The 25,943-nt window shown below is 41.4% G+C and overlaps 1 pseudogene; it reads right to left on the minus strand.

Annotated features, from left to right (window-relative positions):
• Positions 1 to 921: 921 nt before the first annotated feature.
• Positions 922 to 25,943, minus strand: LOC136474094 (uncharacterized; annotated as a pseudogene).

Consider the following 25,943-nt stretch of genomic DNA (forward strand, 5'->3'; position numbering starts at 1 on the left):
GAGGCACTAGATAAACACGTAGGTGCACATATTACTAGAAAGTTGTTTTGTTTATCTTGTGTAGTAGAATCAAGTTTTTATCCTCAGTTAGAAAAAAATTAGTGACTCAATTCACTCCTTCCTCTCTTGGATCACACCTTTGGGCCCTTGCAAGGACCATGATTCCCCTTCACTAAGTATTCATTATTTTACTAGTCCTAATTGACGGAGAATGAGCTTTCCTAACCACAAATATATAGAAACACTAAATGACACAACAAAGATTACCATAATGCAATTTATTTTCCTTAGTATATTCATGCAGGCGCCCCTATACGTGCACACACACTATGAACACCCAGATATACACCTTTTCGTTATAAGCACTCTAAGAGATTGAGCTAGTAGATCTTGAGATTGATAGAGGTAGTGTGGACAATTTTTGCCTTGTTGTTGATGGGCATTGCCTAATGAATAGCTTTGTTTTTTCTAAAATAAATTCTAAATAAAGAAAAAATAGGCAATTTGAACCCGAGTAAACATGTTAGATTACAAGGAATCTAATCAATGAGCTACGTTGAGCCTGCCGTCATTTAGTAATTTTAAAGTCTAAGGACCTATTTGATACACATGCCTAGTTACTGCTTGGAACTAAAATTTAGTTAACGAGCTCATTAGCTAATAACGACCTAGTAGTTGCTAAAAAATTAGTTTATCTATTATTAGCCCTCCTCTTTGCATGTAGTAGATCTAATTTTAGCTAACTAGCAATTAAACAGGCCCTGAATTGCCCAGTACAAGCCGGGCATACATAAAACCATCATACTGGGCAGCACATTATTATTTGGGGAGGTCCTTCGAGAGTAGTTGGAGTCTAATCAGAACACACCACGGTCGGTCACAGCACTAGAGATGAACCGCATGCACCAATGTTGTATCTATCTAGGCGAAGGAGAACTTAAAGACCATGTCTTGCCTGTACACCTGTCCCGGCCTGACGATCTGTGACAGGAAGCTCGGGTGGTTCACGGCGTCGGGGAACCCCTGCGTCTCGAGGCACACGCTGCCGCCCTTGCCCCTGACGCCCCCGAGCCCGTTGCTGGTGTAGAACTGCACCCCGGGCTGGTCCGCCCACAGCTCCATGGCCCGCCCCGTCGCGCCATCCTAGACACGCGCCACCGGCCGCAGCGACGGCGACGGCGCGGTGCCATCGTCGTCGTCCACGGCGTAGTTGGTGTCGTAGCCCGCGACGCCACCGCCGCCGCCACGGCGCAGCAGGTCAGCCAGGCGCGCGCCCACGGTTGCCAGCGCGCGGAAGTCGTAGGGCGTGCCGGCCACGGGCGCCAGCGCGCCCGTCGGGATGAGCGTGGCGGCGTCCACCACCGGCGTGTACCGCGACGCGAAGAGCTGCACCGTCTCATCTACAGATGGCTGTTACTTGCCACGTGTCCATATGATCGCTGGTGCCGCACTGAAATATTCTCTCCGGCACTCACTCATCTACAGATGGCGTGTTTCATAGTAGTATACCAATGTAGGAGTACCATCAAAAGAAAAGGAGCCGTTCGTTAAAAAAGAGGGCATCTATCTACATGTCACTTGACATTTCAGCCGTATAATCCACACTCAAGAGTTTCGGGCTATATTGTCTATTAGCTAGGTCCGGTAGCTTTTTCATCAACATTCATCTAATAATATAATAACCTATAGCCGTTTTTTAGATAAACTCATCCCCTCCCAATACATACAAATTGGTACCTTGCTCCCCATCGAAGCTATGGTAGTAGAGCGTGATGTACGGGGAGTCACCGCCGCCGACGTGCTCCTTCACCGTCCATATCACCTTGCTGAACCCCCGGTGGCCACCTGATCCGATATTCAATTCCGATGATGAACCAAGAGAAACGAGCCATCAGTCTTCTTCAGTCAGAAAAAAAAGAGAAAGAGTCTGTCTACTTTACAAACGTGTATTTTAGCATAAGCTAACACATGGTTGTTGGCTGCATGTAAAACACATAGATTCCAACACAGGAAAAATCATGTGTTTTTGGACTAGCTAGCACATAGTTGTTGGATGCCTAAGAAACACACAAATTGAAACACGAAAAAAAAACGTGTGTTTTAGGAGAATGTAACACACAAATTCCATCAGGCAGACAAGGCCCACGACTCTGTTGTTTTTGTCTTTTGCTGTTGTCTTTTGTCCAAGTTTTTGTGGTTGTCTTCTGTCCAAGTAAAGAGTGAGTCAGCCCAGAGCCCAATAACTAAGAAGACATAGAGGCCCACTAAAGATGTGCCAGCACATAAGCCCAAAAACTGCAATCGGTATACTTGGGAAACAAGCAGAGCAAATAGGGGAAGCCTCTGCCTTGTGTGGAGATCATATCTCTGCGTGGGGGCAAGCAGAGCACTTCTTTGCGTGCAGATCAGATCAGATCCCTCACGCAGAGCAGGGGAAAGGAGAAAACAACCAGCAGATCAAAGATGAAGATCTTCTCTGCGTGGGGGCAAGCAGAGCAGAGGAAAGGGGCAAGCAACCAACAGATTGAAGGGGAACCACTAACCTCAACAGCCAAGGAACGCACATCGACTTCCTCATGAAGATGTAATCCAAGACTGCTAGTATTTGCTGCAACCAAATTTAGGAATCAGAATTACAAATTCACAAATTAAGGAACTCAGGAAAAAAATACAGAATACCAAAATATAAATTGCACATTTCAAATAGTGCAACTGATATTTGCTGCTAATGCAATTATACTGATTAAATAAGCATTTTTGGATGTTGCAACCAAGGGGGTGAGAACAGCCCAAACATACTACAATGAGCTGCAAGAAGCAGCTGTGAACTCTGAATGTGGCAAACTATGCTTTCTATTTATAGCTGATTCTAACTACTTACAACAGCCCTAGTCAATGTTTTAACAGCCCTGATTACAACTATTTTATAGGTGATTGTATGAGCAGCAGATTACATCTTACACAATTTTAGATGTTTTAACAGAACAAGAACAAAGGAAGAGGTACAAGACATCAGTTTTTTTGAGACTCATCAGTTTCTTGATTCCTGACATTACTGCCTCCACATGATGGATCAGACCTCACCGGGTTAACAAAGACCCAACTATCTCCATTTGATCCTTCCCAGATGTGTGCTTAATGCTGATTCCAGATTGAACCTACGAAAAATTGCAAGTGAATCAGATTATAATAGAAAGAACAAGGCAAACACAACGATAAGTAAGGGCAAAACATACATTTACAGGGACACCGCCATCGCATATATTAGCATCATAATTCTGATCTGAAGTAGAAGTTGTGTTCACCTGCAGTAACAAAAAAAATGTATATGCATATAGTACGTTGATTTGCCATGGAAAAAAACAAAATGGGGAAAACATGTACCACAAGATTAGCTTCTTGATGCATATCAGTGGATACAGCAAGTGGAATCACATAATTTGCTCTCTCATCAGGACAAGCTGTACACAATACTATACCAACAGGACGCCTCAGTTTAGGATCTTCAACATAATTACCTAAATCATCCTCATCATCTAACAATCTAAAAGAAGGTATACTAGGACTATTGAAGTAGGGAGTCTTTTTAGTACAAGATTTCTCAACAGGTGATTTGCCTGCTTAATCAAACAGCAAAAATGGTAAAGAAGATTTAAGCTTATAGGTGACAAGAATGAATATTGCACATATCAAATACCAAAATTACATTAACTCAAACGTACAATTCACTACTAACAAATATGCAATCTAGAAACAGATACTAACCAGTACGATCCAAAGCAGGGGGTGCATTTTCAGCCAATTGATTCTCTTTGGAATGGCAGGGATTATCTTTTGACTCTGAGACATGCAAATCACGACTAGAAGAAGTTTCAACATTCTTCACTGCATCTGATTTCGCATTGTCTATGGACTGAAAATAAAAAAGAAAAATGGTTAACAAGTATGAAAAAGGCTGTCAGATCCAAATGCAAACACTAGTGCCAGTAACCAAGGGAAAAAAGCTAAGATATACATCCACCACAGGTGCGCTAAGAGAGAAAGGAAGTGTTGTAGATCAAAAAGGGGAAATGGCGAAGAGATGTATAACTTACAATTCCCTTTAATGATGTAGATATGGTCTCATGTGCTCGTTATGCATAATTCTCACTCTGATTAGCAGAACCACTAGGATGTATTCTGCTGGGCTCTTCTCCTGCACAAAAATCATGCTGAAACATATGTTTCGTTTGTATCAAAGATTTCGTACACATATTTTTAATGAGCAGGACAAACCTAGGATGTTGTCAATCTTATCCATTGAGGGTCCAGCAACTGCACTAGTTGTTTCCCCTGCCTGAAAATTGACATACAGATGCAATAAGTCCAGCAACTCCACTAGTTATTTCAATAGCAGGAAAAAACACTTTAGCTCAAATAAAAACAGTCATAAAATAAGTTAAGCATTACAAAAAAAATAGAGGCATATCATATCATTGGTGGAGCAGAGGCAGTAACGGGTGGCTGATGCTCTGGAGCACGTGCAATGATGACAGAAACATCAAGTATTTCGACACCCTGTGACAGTAATATAAAATTGGATTCATGTCAAACACACCACAAATGTTGCAAGGACAGCAAGATTCCTAGCAATTTGGAAATTCTGCTATAGAGATCCACAAAATTTTCATTTCAATGAAAAATCAATTATAGCAGTACCACTATGATGAACAATTATAGCACAGTAGTGAAACAAATTCAAGAGTGAAGCATATAAGAACTACACTGAATCATACCAACGTACCTCCAGTTTCCTAAATTTCACAAAATACATTATTCAGAGAAATCAATTACAACAGTAATCAATATTAAATACAAAGAATCAAAATCATCATAACAAAAATTTGAATACACAAGGAAAAATCAGAGGAGTGTATTGGCACAAAAAACAAGTAAAAAAGTTCAAGATTTATTAGCACAAATCACAAGAGACGATTCTTTTCTATGGAAGGACAAAGATAAATAAGATATGTGTGATGGCACAAATCACAATTAATAAAGCTTAACATGTGTCTTAGCACAAATCACAATACATATTTTTTCCTATGGAAGGACAAGGAAAAATACTTGGAATGGGCAAACACAGATCACAATATACCTGAGCATCATCATCCTTCCTACAGCTCAAACGAGATTTGCCAAGACGTTGAGACAGACCACGTCGAGTCCTTGAAGCTACACCATCGGTGCTGGGAGATTGTGATGCAATGTTTCTTCTCTTCCTCTTCCTTGTGCCTGAATCAGCACCATAAAAACAATCATAAGAGTATGATCAACAGAAACATAGAAAACTCAATATTGTGCTAAAACAATGTTACAGAACACTTCACCTACCTTCAACTGATGAGTTATTGGAAGGAATAACTTCAGTTGCCTGTGAAACCGCACAATTCTGACTAGCAGAACCACTATATGTACCATGTGAATCAACTCTCTCAGTCATTGGATGACTCCACTCCAACCTCACTGTAATAATGAGATGCAGGTGAAGAGAATTGTGTAGCTCAAAAAAATTATAAAGGACTGCTGAAGCAACAACATATTCACAATTAAATTCATACCAGTTCACATATTACTAAACACAAAAAGACAAACTCAGACCAACTGGAACATAGAAATGAATGTGTCGACGCAAAAACGTCAACACACAGCAAGCTGTAAGGATCTGCTTAGGATGAGCCCGGAGATCCGCTTGGCTTCAACACAAGGTTAACTGATCCTGCGAATTTCTTTCGAGGCGTGCCAGTCAATTTGACCTGCAATTGACAAGGAGAGAAAGTTTATTAGTAATTTAAGGTGAAACATGCCGGTCTTTATCCAGACAGTTCCAAGTATGCCACTTTGGGAGCAGCCAGACGAGAAAATCGACTAAATAGCCAATACGCACAGAAATCGGCTATTACGGACAGTAGAGCTTATGGATCGCGATTGATTTTATGTTGATAAGTATAATGCCCGCAGATGTAAGTGAAATCACCAGCTAGGTGGATATTACCAGTATAAATCACTGAACCGATGAATCTAACAAGAAAGGATATAGCATGCAAAGAAATCGATTGTCTAATACAAATGGACCTACAAACGCTCTGAATCTAATATGTTACCATCAACAGTGAGGTTCGACCAGATCGATGGCAGTTATGATGATAATAACAGACTAAAACCGAAGAATACGTAAAACCATCTATACTTCGACATGCTTTCCGAAAGACATACTATACGTGAAGGCTCAGGTGAATCGATTGAAATAGCCAATTTAGGTGACAAGGTACTACAGCGTGTCAACAATCGACTATTTCACGTGGACAAACATATGGACTTATTAGACCTAACCTGCTATCTCTAATAGTGGGGTTTGACCGGATCGATGTAGCCGTGATAAAGACAATAAATCAAACCTTTAAAGTAGATAAATCTATTCACGTTTAACAGAATCATGAAGACACACCGTAGGCGTTAAAGCATAGGCGATTGGCTATTTAGCCGATGCAGGCATAACAAATAGTTAAGGTCATGCCTGATAAAGAATAAATCTACTAACTAGCATCCTTCAATCTATAGTGCCATCAGTGGGGATTGACCGGATCATTGCAGCCATAACAGCAAACTATAGTCTAGATTTAACCAGCCAGCAAACCTCTTCAAGATTATACGTACCTTAACCACATACTATGCACGATCAAGATCAGAGTAGAACAGCCAATAAAACATAACCCGTCGTTCATTGTAAGAGATATCATGTTGTAACAAAGCAAACGACGGACTAAAAGGATATGAGGCTGATCTAGACCGATCTCGATCAGGCAGATTGATGTTGCTGCAAACTAATAACAATAAAAACATCAGCAAGATCGGTAACTTAATGAATCTACCCGAAGGACGCCACCCTTAGATAGAGCCGATAACTTGACCTTAATCTAATTCGAGCAGTGGAGGTCGACCGGATCGATGCAGCCGTACTTGAACTAGACAAGAGTAGATAACTAGCTTATAATAGAATTCGTAGTGGAGGTCGAACTTAACCGATGAAGCAGTACAAACGAAAGTATAAGCCATGATGGTACTTACAGACAAGCCAGAGGTCAGGCGGACCGATGCAGCCCTGCTTGTTGAAGAACTCGCCAGGATCTACTCTACTCTTACTCCTAAGGGTTGGCACAAAGCCGAAAAAAGTAAATTGTATTTGATTGATTGGATGTCCTTTTTACAATAGCCGGGGTCCAATATTTATACCCGGAGCCTAAGCATGAATCCTACTCAAGTACGACTCATTACAATCTTTGATATAAAATAAAACATTCATAATTTAAGATAACTTGGACCATAATCTTTCCCTTTTTGTAGAGTCCAACATGTTTTCTCTAACGCCAACCATAGCTCATTATCGTTATCTGCTAACATCATTTGAAGAGAGCCGATTCCGGTGCCGCATCTTGGAAGCTTCGAGTTCCCGCATTCTCCTTCCCAAATTTTGGTGTAAACACATGCCCTCCAATTTTGGGATAAAAATGATTTTATTCCAAAATTCCAATTTATCTGTTTACCACGTCGCAACCATTTTGTTCCGAGATATTCACGTGACTCCCTGACTTCTCGGTCTGAGTTTTATATAATATCCCAACAGTATTGTATCCAACTTACTCGGCCCATTTGCTTTCCCCTCCTTTCTCGAGCAAATCTTAATAGGCGACGCCGCCATCACCAAGACCTCAACCCTAGCAGATCCTCTGTCCTATCAAGCTTTTATTCAAGCAATCCTCCTTAGATTCAAATCCATTTCGGCTGCAATGGTGACCAGTGACCACGTCCCTGACATATGCTCCCAAGTTTCCATCCTCCAAGCACTGGGCGCTACCCTGTATTTCTTTTCTTCTCAAATTTATTTCATCTGATTTCTAGGAAATGAGGAACTAGATTTTGATTCCATCAGCTATTGCTCCCAATGTCTATTTTCTTGGGCCTATGGGTGACCCTGATCCATCTGATTTTATACATCAAGAAATCAACCAAATTCCCTTCAAACAATCTACAGTGGATTTGTCCTCCTAGAACACCAAAACTTCCTTTAGAAACTGGCCCAAAATGCATAAGGGATGGAGAGACTAGTTTCATAGGGTATCCGAGAAAAAGGCTAGAGATTGGGAGGTTTATGATTTGAATCAATGTTTGACACTCTAGTTGTTCGGAATGGAGATGAATGATTCACTCCTGATTTCTGCATCTTATTTTTGCTCCAATACTCTAAATGCTTTTGTTTTTGGTCATGGCTCAATGACCATCACTCTAGCCGATGTTTACATGTTGACTGACCTTAGAATAACTAGATCAATGCAGCCTTATGATTACTTAACTGTTGGTTCCAAAAAATTAGCCAAGATATCAGACTGCACAGGATGGGCAAGCTAAATTCTGAACCATATGGGAGACGGATTAGTTGTTAGCGAAAGAGAATATGTGGCTTTTTTAATATGTGGCTAGAAAGATTCATCTTCTGCGGGTCATCTTGTGATCCAACCCACAATCATAAACTTATGGCAGAGCATCTGGCAGTGGACAAGGATATCCCTCTTGGAAAGTACCTGCTAGGAGCTACCTATCATCTGATGCACTAGGTAGCTACCCAGTTGCTGAAGAATGAACCAGTGCATACTATTAGTGGCCCTTAGTGGTTGATACAACTATGGCTAAACCTATATATGCACAAGATTGTAAGGCTTGATCTTAGAAACCTGAGTTTTCCTTCCTCCAACTTTGATGAGGAATACAGGGGCGAAGAAAGAAGAACGCGTCAGTGCATGAGCTATGCTAAGGCTGCATCGGCCATAACAATTGGTGTCGATGTTGGCCATCTCTTCAAAAAGTTTTATAGAGGATTTGATGTAGATATCTTGACTTGGCTACCCTATGATGAGGATGAGAACAATGAGCTGGTCCTCCCATTCAAATTTCAATTTAAATCAGGCTGTTCAGATGAAACGACAGCTGCAATCTTTAATTCATTTATTAAACCTTGCGTTCTTCCAGCTAAAATTCATCATGGCCGTGGTAAAATGGCTACAGGTTCCTTCCAGGCAACCTTCAAACTTATGAGTTTTACAATCCCTCTTTTGTAGCCCATTAGTTTGGTCTTGGTGAACTCTCTCCTCAACTATTCTTCAAGAACATACTGAAGCCAAGAGAAGGTATCAGTGAAGTGATGGAAGCCTCCAGAGTCTTTCAATTGGGATCAGATCTTCCTTCCCTTTGCTTGTATGACTGGACCAGAGTTAGCTTCTCTCCCACCCTCTTTGACTCCTGGTGGCAAGAATGACATTTCCATCTCTTCTGTGGGTTGGTCCATCCTAGATGCATAGCTCTGGATAGAGAGTTTGCTTCTGATAGAGAGGTAACTTACCAGTTCTTTTTTAGAAAATTATTCAATGAATTCCCTTACCAACTGTTCTAACAGACCCTTTTAGGACACCGAATTCGATCCTCCAAGCTTGGACAGGAAAGGGCATCCTATAGATTATCAGCTACCATGCCCAGTTTCAAGAATAGGATCAGCTGCTCCTCCACTGAAAAAGTTAATGAAAACTCATGCTGCCTCCACCATCTTAACGTATCAATCTTCAAAGCGCAAGGCGGCCTAAGGGACAACCTAGAAAACCGTTACTGGGAAAAGACTCCACAGAACGAGACCATCTACTGCTCTGGTAAACAATTCATTTTTTTCCTCAAAATGATATTCAACTTCTGATCCTCTTTCTTCATAGTTATCAACCATTGCATCCTAATCGGCTCTGGGTGTAGAACTGTTGTCCTAGGCATTCAAGTCAACATCAACTGAACCTTCATCGGCCGATCTTCAAAAGGAGCCGATTTCGATTGAAATAACCGATGCTTCCAACACAGTAGAAGATGTAAGTCCTTCCATTTCACCCCCTGATGTTGCCAAGGTATTTTCTTTAAATTCTTGATTTTTATTTAGTTTTTGCCCTTCATCTGACCAGTTATCATGCCAGATACTCTCTGAGGAAACACCCATGCAAGAGCTTGAGTTTGGCAGTCCACCTATTGACAATGATCCTATTGACATTGAGAATGATCCTATTGTTGACACTCATACTAGCAATTCCCTAGTTTGGCATACAACTGATGGTAAGAAAATCATATATCCCTTTTATCCTTCTGCAATAATTATGAACTAAAAATTTTCCTTGATATTTGCAGATACCAACATTAAAAGTTCAGAGCCGATTCAACCAGACATCATTGGTGCATCATCAGTCGTCTCCTCTAGGGAAGCTTTGTTAGAAGAGACCAAAAATCGGCTAAAGGATATATTGCCAATGTTTGAGAAGACTATAGCCGATTTGGTCCAAGACACTGATTCAATGCAAAGAGTCTTCTTGGCTATTAAAGATGATTCATCCCCAGTTCTTACTAGAGTCTTGTCACCTTTATCCATTATTGAAGATCTAGTCCCAAAGGTGAAAAAGGCTTAGAGGAATCTGTCCAACCGTGAAGCTTTATTGGCCAAGGGGAACTCCAACAGTTGATCGACGATTTGAAGAACTCCTCCCTCATGATCGATCCAGAGCTGACCCAACTGGAAATCAGGCGTGCAGAACTTGAGAAGGAACTAGAGAAGGTGAAAGTTGCCATTGATCGCCACAAGTCCAACCTAGCTCAAATACCCGTTGCCATTAAGCAAAAGGACAAGAACTGCTGGCCAAGGTCAGGGAAGGTAGGGTCATCCGCAGCAGCCTTGAGGATATTCCTGGATCAACCGAAGAAGACAAGCAACAAATCACAGAAGTTGATGCTATCCGGCTAGAAGTATTGAAAGCAATCTAGGATGTTCTAGACTTGTAATTTGTATATCAACATGTATCTTGTGTAGAATCAATGATAACCATACTTTATGTCGCCTCATTATATTTCTTGTTTTGGCTAAAGTGCCGATTTGAAAATAGCCGATTCCATATTTCTATCCTTGATCCGATTAAGTCTGAAAACACGGCCTTTATTAAGAGAACCCCTCGATCTTCTGCCCTTAGTCACCAAACGCCGTATTCTCTTCGGCATCAGTGAGGTGGTACTTCGCCTTCTATTAATTGCGGTTGCCTTTTGCATGTCCCGAGGTGTCCACCACTTCGCTCCATGGCTTCAAATACCAGCCGAGGGCTCCAGCCTCGAACACATCTATACTCACAACTGTTCCTATTCCTTTGTACTTCTCCACCCTTGCAGACTCTGTAGCAGTTTTCTTGCCCCTTCTTGTAGATCCAACCAAACTTCATGGCCGACGAGGACAACCGAGGCAAACATGCGGCGTAGGAGATTTTGGAGGAGGACATGCCAGTGAGCCAACGCCTACGACGCATGAGGTAGGATCGATATCTTCTGCTCATAGAGATGAACTCTTCTAACTTGTTTATAAGTCCATCTTGAATGATAGCCTTCGTCCTCTTCCTAGGGCCAGTGAGCCCTCTGATGCTGCATCTTCTACGCCGGCCTCATCGTTGAACTCCTCCGATTCTTATAATGGCGACGATGCCTGGCATTTCCTCTAAGAGTGGAGGGCAGCCCAGAACCGTTATTCCAAGGCAACTTAGGAAAATGGCTAGCTTGAGATCCGCCTTAGGGTCTCTCAAGCCACCCTTCACGTTGCCGAAGAAGAGGCCAGCGCTGCTCGGGCACGGTTGGCCAAATTTGATGCCATGGTGGCGGGTAAGATGGATTCTAGGAGCACCTTTACTCTGATTTTCACTATCTTTATCTTGATAGCTCTTCTATTTTTGTGATCGCCAGCCCTGACGGTCCCTCCAACTGGCGGCGAACGCAACTATGGACACCATCAATGCCTGGGGCTCCCTTATCAACGCTTGCCTCCATGATGTTCTGGCCTGCATTCAGGAGATCGCCCTCCATGGCATCCATCATGGCACATCGGTGGCGCTGGCCATGGCATAGGTCTAGACTAGGCATGAGCTCCACACCATGGAGACCGGCTTCTCGATGGGTGACGGCCCCGAGGAGCACGAGGATTTGATCGTGGAGTTCATTCATGTAGTGGAGGCCATCGTAGACATCACATCCGCTCAGGATGTGATAAACAATGTCTTCAATTAGTTTGTACTTAGGGCGAACTGATCAATGAACGAAATCTTCCGTCTTTCTATGATCGTATCTGTGTACTTTCTGCAGTGTCATGATTTTTCTACGTTTGTTTTTGCTCTAAAGGTGACACATCTCGTATCGGCTTTTCTCCCTTTTGGGGTTGATTTTGAACTAGAGGTGATACCCTTCTGGTACCGGCTATTAGAGCCGATGATTGAACAAATCGACTATCAAGTGTAGACCAAAGATTAAACAATCGATCGATCTAGGCCAAGCATCTCATTAAGTAGAACAACCTCTAATAAATTTATCAATTCTGGCTTGTACTCAGGATTAGATTTAGTGCTTACATACATTGGTCTAGGCTTATCTTCATGATCAATGTTTATCTCCCTTAATCCACCTGCCGACACGAAGCTATGATCATCCATTAAAACAAACTCTCAAAGCCGATTGCTTGGATCGGCTTTTGGATTTCATTACTAATCTTAATGAAGCCTCCTTCCCATATTTTGCTAGAAAAACACTTGAAGTCTTCTAGCTCCCAAAATACTGGATCGGCTGTTGTGCTATTTACAGAATCATCAGCGTGAACCAGCTCAACATCATCTCCATGCCATTGAATCAAACATTGATGCATGGTCAATGGCACACAACAGTTTGCATGAATCAAGTCATGATCGAGGAGTAGACTGTATGGCCCTTTTCCATCAATGACTAAGAATGTGGTGAGCAAAGTCTTACTTCCGATTGTTAATTCAACGTTCATTGCCCCCGGGTCTTAGACGCATTACCCCCAAAATCCTTAAGCAACATATCAGTTTTAATTAAATCTCCTGGCCCTTTGCCAAGTTTACGAAAAATGGTGTAAGACATAAGATTGACAGAAGCACCTCCATCCACCAGCATCTTGCTCATCGACTTCCCATCAACAAAACCTTTTACATATAAAGCCTTTAAGTGTCGATGTTTGACTGGTTTATCGAATATAGCCTGCTGTATAACTGTCAACTTGGCAACTATCTCCTCATACTCTGATTCATCAAAATCTGAGTAAACTTCTTGATCTGTTGGAGCTCTGAATTCGGATGGCAACAGAAAAGTCATTTGGATATTAGTCGATGGTTGCCCTCTATTGGCTGTTTGTTTAGCACGCCACACCTAAGGTTTACCACATGCCTGAGCATGTTCCAGTTCTCTGCTCCTTAGGCGTTGCACTCTTCTTTTCTGGCTTCTTGTCAGACCTCCTGGGCACCATTGGCCCTCATGCCAAACATATTCTTCCTCATTACTCTCTTTTTCATAATCAGCCCAATTCTGATCAACAACTCGCTTTTCTAACCGATCATGAATGCTTCTATTTAAACGTCGATCCATATTATGATGATACTCATCTCGAGCATGGATAGATCGGCGGTTGGCTTGAGATTGTCTAAACTTCCAATATTGCTCGCTGCACTTTGGACAGTTATTTCTGGTAGGCAATTTCAAACCTTTGTTCCAGCAATGTTTGAAGAAAAGACAATTCCAATGTGATTTAGCTTGCTTTCTTTCATACCTTTCTTTTCCTGTTGACACTGGTATTCTTGCTCTTCTAACCAACACTGATAATCCTTTTCCTTCTGCCACTGCCATTTATTCAACAAAATTTGAGATGTAACACGCAGCCTTGTTGCCCCATCCTTTGACATCTCTCCCTACTCATATCAGCTCTTTTGTTGGTCATGACGCCTTCTAATCTCTCTATATTCGTCAGCCAATATTTGCATCCCAGGATCAACTGTTCCAGTTTCTTTCGATCTGGTTGATGTTAGGACTTTAGTCTTTCCTTTGAGCAACATAGCATCAACCATGTTCTGATCTCTAGGGAAAGGATTATCATCAACTTTCATCTTTCGAGGCGTATCAAATTTGAGCCTTCCTTGCTGAATAGTCCTTTGTATATGTTACCGGAAAACTCTGCACTCATTAGTGGAATGAGAAGTGGCGTTATGAATTTTGCAGAACTTCTTGTTCTTCAACTGATCAGGGGGCAACATAACATGATTATTGGGCAACTTGATCTATCCCTTCTCGAGCAAGAGATCGAAGAGCTTGTCTGATTTTGTGACATCAAAATCATAGCTCTCTTTGACTCCTCTTCCCCAAGGATTTGGCACCATTACTGTCTTCTTACCCCAATTCCATTCGGCCGTAGCAACCTCTTCTTCTTCATCGTCTTCATAGCCGTCATCAACCGAATATGAATTATAGGTTTTGGCAATTGCGGCATTCTTCTAGAATCGGGTATCTTTGCGCATGTTCTAAAATTGGCTATTGAGCGCTGCCACTCATTGAGCCAACAGACCCAAGTTGTCAAATTCATGTCCCAGCAGCTTCTCTCTCCATGTTGGCAACATTTCTTGAATGGCCAAAGCAGCTAGCTGATCATTAGTCAAGTTTAGTGAGAAGCATAAATTTCTAGTCTCTCGGAACCTCTAAAGAAACTCAGTGCCTGATTCATTAGTTCTCTGCCTTATAGTTGTCAAATCGGTAATCTTCTTTTCTCCTATCCCAGTGTAAAAATATGTATGAAACTTCTTTTCTAGATCAGCCCAATTAGCAATGGAGTTAACTAGCAGCGATGAAAACCAAGTAGAGGCTAGCCCTGACAGACACAAGGAGAAGAAACAAACTCGATGGGCCTCTTCAATGGATGCTTCACCCAGCTGTGTAAGATACCAACTGACATGTTCTATTGTGCTTGTGCTATCTTGGCTAGTGAACTTAGCAAACTTTGAGAGCCTGTAATTTGTAGGAAGAGTGATCAAATCATATCATTCTGGATATGGATGTTTGTACGAGAAGGTCTGCACTTTTGGCTTCAAACCTAATTGATTCTTTATTATCTCGGTCACTCTAAGCAACAATTCATCAGCATTTGAATTTGGATTTCTCTATAACTGCTGACCCATCTGTGGATTAAAATTTTGAGTATCTTGATACCCCAGATTTGGAATCATGTGAAGGGTGTTGTAATCTATGCCACAATGATACCCTTGTGGAATTTCTATCTGTTGGGTCATTTGCTGGTTTGCTGCTTGAAGTCTATGGTTGTAGATGTTAGGATCTATATCTCTACGAATCCTTTGAACTGATGGCGCTATTTTTTGAGCCGACGATGGTATCTGGCCTGATATGCCAAAATTGACCATTTTATTCTAAATTTGCCCTGTCGGCTGTTGCACATGTGTTCTAACGATCTAGGATTATACTGTATCTGATTAGTAGTAGAACGCTAAACTTGCTCAGAGGAGCTCTAAACCACCTGGACATCATTATTACTAGCTGGTGCTACTTCTTGATGGCTAGTACTGGCTTGATTATTCCCCTGAGTCGATGGAAGTGGAATGTTGTAATAAGCCGGCCCAACCTGATCAATTAGATATCCATGAAACACCTCTTTCATGGTGTTGTGGAATGTGTTCAAGAAAACTTTATTATGGTTCGATATGGCATCATGAACAGACTTGTTTATGGCCTCTATGAAGAAACACATGTCTTTAGCTTCATCTGCATCCGTCTGCCCAAGTAACAGAACTCTCGGTAGTGGATATTTCTGAACAATTTTGTTGTCACGTGTCTTGGTATAGGACAACAAACATTTGTTCTAAAATTCTTCTATAGTTTTGCTGATGACATCTTTATCTCCATCAGGTAGGTCTTCATAAGGCACCATAAGGATGTCATTGTTGTTATAAGCCGCCATGACGATTGTGGTGTCCCACCGAGCATGCCAAAACATGTGTCGACAAGAAAATGTGTCTACACATGGCAAGCCAAAAGGATCTGCTTAGGATGAGCCTGGAGATCTGCTTGGCTTCAACGCAGGGTTAACCGATCCTACGAATTCCTCTCGAGGCATGCCAGTCAATTTGACCTGCAATTGACAAGGACAGAAAGTTTATCAGTAATTTAAGGTGGAACATGCCGTTCTTTGCCTAGACAGTTCCAAGTGTGCCACTTCGGGAGCAGCTAGACGAGAAAATCAACTAAATAGCCGATACGCACAGAAATCGGCTATTACAGACAGTTGAGCTTATGGATCGCGATTGATTTTACGTTGATAAGTACAATGCACGCAGATGTAAGTGAAATCACCAGCTAGGTGGATATTACTAGTATGAATCACTGAGCCGATGAATCTAACAAGAAATGATATAGCATGCAAACAAATCGACTGTCTAATACAAACAGACCTACAAACGTTCTGAATCTAATCTGTTACCATCAACAGTGAGGTTCGACCGGATCGATGGCAACTATGATGATAATAACAGACTAAAACCGAAGAATCCGTAAAACCATCTATACTTCGATAGGCTTTCTGAAAGACATACTATACATGAAGGCTCGGGTGAATCGGTTGAAATAGCCGATTCAGGTAAAAAGGTACTACAACATGTCAGCAATCGACTATTTTACGTGGACAAACCTATGGACTCATCGGATCTAACCTGCTATCTCTAACAGCGGGATTCGAACCGGATCGATGCAGTCATGATAAAGACAATAAATCAAACCTTTAAAGTAGACAGATCTATTCACATTTAACAGAATCATGAAGACACACCGTAGGTGTTAAAGCATACGCGATTGGCTATTTAGCCGATGTAGGCATAGCAAACAGTTAAGGTCACGCCTAATCAAGAATAAATCTACTAACTAGCATCCTCCAATCTATAGTGCCATTAGTGGAGATCGACCGAATCATTGCAGCCATAACAGCGAACTATAGTCCAGGTTTAACCAGCCAGCAAACCTCTTCAAGATTATACGTGCCTTAACCGCATACTATGCATGATCAAGATCGGAGTAGAATAGCCAATAAAACATAACCCATCATTCATTGTAAGAGATATCGTGTTGTAACAAAGCAAACGACGGACTAAAAGGATATAAGGCTGATCTAGACCGATCTCGATCGGGCAGATTGATGTTGCTGCAAACTAATAATAATAAAAACATCAGCAAAATCGGTAACTTAATGAATCTACCCGAAGGACGCCACCCTTAGATAGAACCGATAACTTGACCTTAATCTAATTCGAGCAGTGGAGGTCGACCGAATTGATACAGCCGTACTTGAACTAGACAAGAGTCGATAACTAGCTTATACTAGAGTTCATAGTGGAGGTCGAACTTAACCGATGCAGCCGTACAAATAGAAGTATAAGCCATGATGGTACTTACAGACAAGCTGAAGGTCGGTCGGACCGATGCAGCCCTGCTTGTTAAAGAACTCGTCGGGATCTACTCTACTCCTACTCCTAAGGGTTGGCACGGAGCCGAAAAAAAAGTAAATTGTATTTGATTGATTGGATGTCCTTTTTACAATAGCCGAGGTCTAATATTTATACCCGGAACTTAAGCATGAATCCTACTCAAGTATGACTCATTACAATCTTTGGTATAAAATAAAACATTTCTAATTTAAGATAACTTAGACCCTAATCTTTCCCTTTTTGTAGAGTTCGACATGTTTTCCCTAACGCCAACCGTAGCTCATTGTCGTTATCTGCTTACGTCATTAGAAGAGAGCCGATTCTGATGCCGCATCTGAATCAGCTAATATCGATCCTTATGCAATCGATTCCTCGATTGATACAATCTTGGAAGCTTTGAGTTCCTGCGTTCTCCTTCCCAAATTTTGGTGTAAACAGAATGCTCAGTGAAGAACACTGCTGCTAGGAGATCAGAGAGAGCAAGCAGACGCCATGTCCTTATATTCACAATTTTAGTTTCTGAATAATGTTTCAGGCATTTCAGAGCAGTAAAAAAACTAAACAGCCTAAATACATATAAAAAAGGGATCAAGTACACACCTTCAACAACGCACGACGGGGCAGCGCGAGTTTTCCAGACCAATCGAGGCATCGCCAATGAAATTGTCTTGGGCAGGACAGGAGCAAACAAAGCACTTAACCAGGTTAGAGGGAAATATAAATATATATGTGTGTGTGTGTGTGTGTGTGTGTGTGTGTGTGTGTGTGTGTGTGTGTGTGTGTGTGTGTGTGTGTGTGTGTGTGTGTGTGTGTGTGTGTGTGTGTGTGTGTGCGCGCGCGCGCGCCAGATATTGCACATGATAAACAACAAAATTGCATAAATCAAACTGTGCAATTTACTACTAGTAAATGTGCAATGAAGAGATGTATACTAAACATAGCTTTATTGTATAATATATGCAACACACAGTTCAAAGATATGAGCTCCTACTATCCAGATAGCAATGAAACTATCAATCAGAAGGATAAAACTAGTCCAACCAAAATGTAGATTGCAAAAATAATATTGCACCGAGACACAAAAACCAAAATCACTCCAATCTATAGTACTTCTGAAGCAACACATAAAATGCAGATAGTGTTCACACTGCACTTAACCTACTCCATCACTCTAATCTCCACTCTAATCAATTAGGAGTGGCCTGACCAATCCTAATTCCATTTTGACTAAATAGCATGCTGCCCTACCTCCACCTTTAGAGCAACGAAACAAATAATGACAATTGTCTTCTGAATCATCTCAAAAAGTGAAGCTCTACAAACAACTGCTCTGAACTAGATTACTAAAACATACATGGAACAACAATGTTTTAGTTTCTGAAGAATTTTTTAGACATTTCAGAGCAACACAGAAAGACAAACCATGGTAATATTGACAGCAAATGTGGTCCTCAATAAACGATACCTAAGAACAACCAAAATGAGATCTAGCAGAAGAACAAGCAATGCATCAAAATGAGATACAAACACAAGCACCTGACCAACATGAAAAGGAGGACAACCTTACCCACAGCTCGCCAGAATGCAGGCCAAAGAAGCTTCGCCCCACCCACCGCCTGCAAGTGGCGCCACGGCACAATGGGAAGCAAAGCGAAAGGAAAGCGCCCCCACCCACAACTCCGCCCCACCCGTTGCCTGTAGCGAACAACATCAGCCGCACCCACTGCCTGCTTGACAACCTCTGCCCCACCCACTGCCTACGTGCAGCGCAAAAGCAAAGCAGCGGCGAGGAAACTGCCAGTGCCACCGCGCGATGCGGAGAGGATTGGGCTGCAACCTAATCCTCAACCACATCCACTGCCGCAACCAAATTGACACCCATAACCCAAAAAACCCCAAATCCAAACCAAATCGGAACAGAATCAGTGAGAGGGAGGCAGCGCACAGAAATGGTGAGGGGCGGAGCACAAAGGTCGCCTCTCAAATCGCCCCGACGGTGACACAATCGACATGGAAGAACACCTCTCCCCGTCCCTCAACACAGCACACAACAACGAAATCTACACCACCACCATGAAACGGAATCGAATACGCACCCTTGGCAGGAGTCCGCGACGGAGAAGAGCTAGTTCGCCGGAGCACAACCTCTGGATCCAAAATCACCTCTCAGATCGCCTCAGGAACGCCTGGGGAAGACTAAGCGAACTGGCGAAGAAGACTGAGCAGTGGGCAGTGGGAAAATGAACCGGCACGATTCCTAATTCAAAACAGTGAAGGCACTACACCACAGTGGGCGGCGCCGACAAGATGACCCCACAAGGCAGAGACACAAAAAAATTGTGTGCCAGGAGGAGAAGAAACACATGTGTGCTCTATAGCAATCTCGAAATAAAAATATACACTCAAAATCAAACAAAAGGGGAAATTCTATTTTCATCATGAATACAATATATCGCAGAAAAAATATAAGAAAACAATTAACAGGGATTTGCCGTGATGATTGGTTACCAGTACATAAATAAAAGATAACAATTAAAAAAATACAATAATATATATGCCTAATTCAGACTGTTCTGATCAGTAAACTCAAGCCTATTGGCTGAAAAGTTCCGGGACTAAGACTAAAACTCAACATATCTGCTTATATGGTGCCATATATATGCAATCATAACAAGATTAAAACTGAAAAAGCACTAAATTGATGTGATGCCAAAAAATAAATTCTAAACTCGAGCAGCTAATTAGCAAAGAAGAAATCAAACAACAAAGGCGCAAAAAACGTTACGTTTATCTTGCCTAAACATAACTCACATAAGTACTTGGAGTGCTGGGAGAGCTCCATCTTCTTGATCTGCAGATGCACCTGCACAAAGGCACAAAAAACGTTCAAAAATGGAACTGCTACTTGTCAACCTACACAAAATAAAGCGTCTGAAAACAGCACCAAAAGATAGATAAACAAAACTTCAAGGCAACAGGAAACAGGTACCAAAAACAGGTATTTTTAAAAGAATCAGCGCCAAAAAACAACTATTTTCGGAAAACTCTCACTCTCACACTCACAAAGAGAACACAACATGAACCAGATTTTGATACTGCAAACCTACTGACTTTAACAAAAGTGATTCAGCCCATCACAAGATATCTAGATGCAAGATACATTCTAAAATCCATGTTAAGGAAAAAAATATGACTGATGGATATATGAATTTTTCTGAAGAGCAACAAGCAGACTGACAGGGGACTGCACAAAAAACAGAGAGTGAGAGAGAAAACATACCACTACTTGAATTAGATCAATAGCTAATAAAGAAGACAAAACCTATAACACAAACAAGACTGAGACTCAGTCAGCTACTACTTTGCAACAAATTCTAACTTCAGATCGTAGTATCTTGAAAGTGACATTACACAGGAAATGAAAACCACACTCATCGCAGTCAGCTACTACTACGAATTTTCTAAAACTCACTGAACCACAATAAACTGAGTTGCAAAGAAATTAACCAAAGCTATAGAATAAGGATCAATATGGAAATATAGTATGAAAATGACATGGCTCACAAACTGAATACACATTGACTTGTTGGGAGTGACAATGCAAAACCTGTAAGATAGACTGAGGTATTGTCTCTGCAATACCGAAATGCCACTGCTACTACTGCCGAACTACAACTAGTTCCGCTCACTGAATCAAACAATCAGGCTGCATTGCTTCAGACCAAGGCAACCTACAGCTGCTGCACGAATTTACTAAAACTTAGTAACTGAAACATGATGGAGCTGAGTTACTTAAACTGAAACTAGGATACTGAAAAAAAAAATGAAGACAACCTTGGTGCAATTAAAGATAAAAAATTAACTAAAACTCAACTAAAAACAATCCTGAACTTGAAACTAAAGTCTAGGAACTAGAAACCTGGAATTATAAAACTAAAAAAAACTGAACTGATAACAATCCTGAACCTGAAACCGAAATGAAAAAAATAATGTAGCAGATATGGGCACAACCATAATAAATCTGAGACTCAAATACTGAAGCTGAGAACCTAGATTCTACGAGATTGAACCTGAACTTAAACTACAACATAGAGACCTGAACTTCGGCTACACGAAAAAACTAAAATTTAATTCACTGAAACTCTAATGCAGGTTACAAAACTAAACTGAACCTCACAAACATGACTGAAACTGATAACTGAAAATAAATAAAGAGACAGAGACAGAAAAAAACAACTGGACTTGAACTGAACAAAATCTAAAAATAGGTTCTACTAAACTTAACCTAAAAATAAAACTGAACTAAAACAGAAAATAGATTCTACTTAACTAAACCTAGATTTAACACTGAATCACAAGAAAACTGAAATACATAACAGCCAAACTCTAATGCAGTTCAATGAAATTCGATGGTACTCAACCTAAATTCTAAAAAAACTGAACCTGAAGTAGAACTGATAATTAATTCCACTGGACTTGAACTGAATTTATAATGAAAAATAGACTATACTAAATTTAACCTGAACTTGAACAAAACTAAAACTAAAAAATAGATTATACTAAATTGAACTAACCTAAATTTATTGAACTAACCTAAATTTATAATGCAGTTAAAGTGATGCAACGACAAACTGAACTAACTAAACAAAATTCAGAAAAGGAAAACTATGAAGATAAACTAAACTATATGCTAAAATCCCAAAAAATGAAAATTGAAACAATTTTCAGAACAAAAATTCACACAACGAAGTTGAACCATAGCTGCAAACGAAAGCCTAAGCCAGGTTGTAAATTGAACTGTACCCAACCAAATAGATCATAGTCTAGTGTAACGAACTGCGCTTTACTAGAACCAAGTGAAGCAAACAGCATGACTCAACAAACTTCTGCACCATCACCACCACAACAGAAAAGACATGTTGCACGCCTTGCGTGGCTCACATTAGATGAAACTAGCCTAAACTTGCACATCTGAGTATTACTAGGTACATTCAAGGTACACAATACATATACTTCCCAAACAACCGAAACAGACACTAGCTATACACATATGAAACCTGTGTCAAGTATATAACTCAATCTCACACCACAAACTTAAATCATAGATTATTGTAGCTTGGTTAATAGTTCACCAATACAGCCGGCATAGTAGATGTAGTCACTACGTTTTATCAGCTCTACGCAAATACATATGTAGATGGATACATATATAGCAAGCAAAATAATCCCATGAGCGCAGCCATCAAATCGCACAAAAAAGATAGGTGCGGATGATGCGCCTCTTATTACAAGCATCTTGTCTGGTACCTCTCAAATGGGCTGGGCTGAGGTATGAGATTGCTGATAGCCAGACACACACACACTTGTAGACACAAAGGGAACTAACTAATTTAGTGCCGCAATATGCATGCACAAGACAGCTAATCAAGACTCCGGGATTTAGTGCAGCCTCAACTAATTAAAATCTAAGCAAACTAATTCAATTGAAGATATCAGCCATACACCAGACATCCCAGTTACAGAAGAAATATGAATTTTCAAGAGCTCTAAAAATTATTTAATGCATGCAACATGCAAAATTGAAACCTTGAAATCTTGGTGACTCAGACTATTTCTTTACTATGTGTCAGTTTAAGGAGTTAATTAAACATTAACTGAATTTGTTTAGGGACAAACAATAATTTATTTTCTCCCTTATGCTCATTTATTTTCTATAAGAATGCAGGAAACAATAATTTATTTGCACAAGCCAAAAAAATGTACATCATCAGTAGAAATGATACCTTGGATTTGCAAAACACAACAAATTGCTCCAACAAATTTATATTTGTAGTAGAAATGAAGGCCTAAAAAACAGAGGAACACATACAAATCAAAAAAAAATTATATAACTACTTCTGATGTACGACGCACACTTATAGGTTGATGTCCTTCATGACCACGTTCTGCTCGAATACTTTCATCTACAACATGAAAACATTTGCTCCTAGGAGCCATGATTACCTAAAAATGACAAAAAAATCAATATATACTACCAAAATTCTCTAACAGTAGCAAAACATGTCATCTACCTCTACATCCACCAAATAATCCGAGCCAAAACATCTACAAAAGAAAACGACAAAACAATGAATCAACTATACGGCCTACCATATTTGTAAAACAAAGCTCAAGAGAGCACACATACACATGGAAAAATAGAGCACAAGCGTACTTCTCCGATTGACACTCACATGCACTTAGCATTAAATTCATCGAAAACGGCAGTGGAATGACTGTAGGGATTCAGATAACTCTCACATGTAGCATTCAGGTATCAGGTATCTCAAACTTAACAATACATCAGGTAACTAAAACTTAACGGTACATCAGATAGCATTCAGATGTCAGGTATCATGTAACTGGAATTTAACTGAAACTAAAACAGATAAATGCAGTAACTAGTAGCATTCAAGTATCAGGTAGCATCACAAAAATCAGGTACATAAAAAAATCAGGTAGTTCACATTCAGAAAAAAAAACTCTGAAATGAACACTATAACTGAAAATAAATGAGCACTGAAAAATTAACTGAAAATGAACAATGAAACTAAAATCACAAAAAGGGATAAGAGGCAATTATCATCTTAGAAAAACAATATGCAGCTAAAAAAATGTCTACTACAAAAATTATTCTGCAACGAGCATTACAGCAGGACACAAACTCATAATTAATTTTGTAGAACCGAGCTCTTCTCACAAATTAAACTACCTTAAAAATCACACCACATTTCCACTATCCAAAAACAATTATAAATATCAATCTGCATCGAAAAAACAAAGATACAATCAACAACAATAATGTATCATCTACCTCTGCATCAATCGAACCATTCAAATCCCTCGAACCATTCAAACCACAAATCATGTGAACCACAATCATAGGACAATGAACCAACAAACAATCGTCAACTCCTAAAAGCTATACAGACTACCCTGCAGAGACAACACCATCCGCCAATGAATCAAAAAATGGGGCAAAAAAACTAAGCACAAACTGAAGAACACGGGAACTCGGATCCCGCATCACCTAAGGGGAAAACCCTAGACAACGAACAACACAACACAAAAATCGCATACGAGCGGACACACAAACCAAATCTGAAACGAGGACAAAGGCATTAAACATCAACACACACATTGAATAAGGCAACAAACAAACCCAAGTATTGATGGAACATATCGCAAAGAAGGGGGCATGAAGAACTTAGCTCGTGAAACCCTAGAAACCGCAGCTCGTCGTGCCGGGGAGCGGCGCCTGGCCCAGAGCGTCCTGCACAGGCGGCCAGGGTCGGCGCTCCGCACGGGGGATCAACACCGACGGCCGTGAGGAAGCGCGCGTCCTCCGCGTCTAGCCGGTCGCCCAGGTGGAACCGCCACACGTGGACCAGTGCCAGGCCGCCGTCGGGGCTGGCTAGGGCCACGCCCACCTGCGCGAACCGGACGCCCTCCACGCGGGCGCGCGCGGCCTTGTAGCGGGCGTCGAGTGTGCCGCAAGCCGTCGAGCGTGCCGGGAGTCGACGGGAGGAAGCCGAAACGAAATGAGAATGGTAAAAGGGGAAACAGACGACACAAAATCAGGCGCGGCTCCCGAAAAATCAAACAGTACCACAAAAAAAAAGCGGGACCCACATGTCATAGAAACAACAACCAAACACCAAGATCGGACATCCCGAAAATGCGCCACGAGACAACAATCGGCGGCCCAAAAATCGGTTAGAACATAAACAAAAAACAACCGGGCAAGATCTAGCAATTCTGAAAAGAAAACCAAGGAACAATCACACAGCTGCTCGGAGTGACTCGGAGCAATCAGCGGAGCCTCTCAGGAGCAGTCTCTGTGTGTATCACCGTGAAGCGAGTTGTTGCCGTCGTTGCGGTAGAGCCGGTAGGCCTTGCCGTCCAGCACAAACCGAGCGCCGGCGATCCTGTTGGCCACGCGGCCGATCAGACCCCCGAAGTAGGCGCTGCCGTTCTGCACATCATTCACAGTTTCCGTTTCACGCAAGACAGCACCACAGCACATTCATGTAAACTAGCTTAATTGACGAGAAGAAAGCAAAGCAAGTTTGAAAACAGAATGTTGTGCTGTGCGGGGACGATGGATCGATCAATCTTACGACATATTTCGCGACGGTGTCGTAGCCGAGCACAACGTCGCCCAAGTTCGCTGCGATGCGAAAAACAGCCCTTATGCTCAACAAAGTTGATTCGATTTTATTTCTTCCGCTCCAGATAAACTGCAGTACAAGCATGCATGGAAGAGAAGTGTTCGTTACCTTTGGAGTCGGGGAGGATCACGGACATGAGAGTCGCCCCGCAGTTGGTGACCTTGATGGAGAAATCTCCCATCCTGAGCTCGTGAACACCGACCATCTTCCTGGTCCTGGCTACCGCCGCCGCTGCAGCATTTTCAACGCCGGAGAAGCAAACCGCCACGGCAAGGCACAAGGCGAGAAGAGCAGACAGCCGGTGCAGAGGCGGAGCTCTTGCCAT

This window comes from Miscanthus floridulus, chromosome 8 (genome assembly GCF_019320115.1).
Source record: "Miscanthus floridulus cultivar M001 chromosome 8, ASM1932011v1, whole genome shotgun sequence".
NCBI classification, from domain to species: Eukaryota; Viridiplantae; Streptophyta; class Magnoliopsida; order Poales; family Poaceae; genus Miscanthus; species Miscanthus floridulus.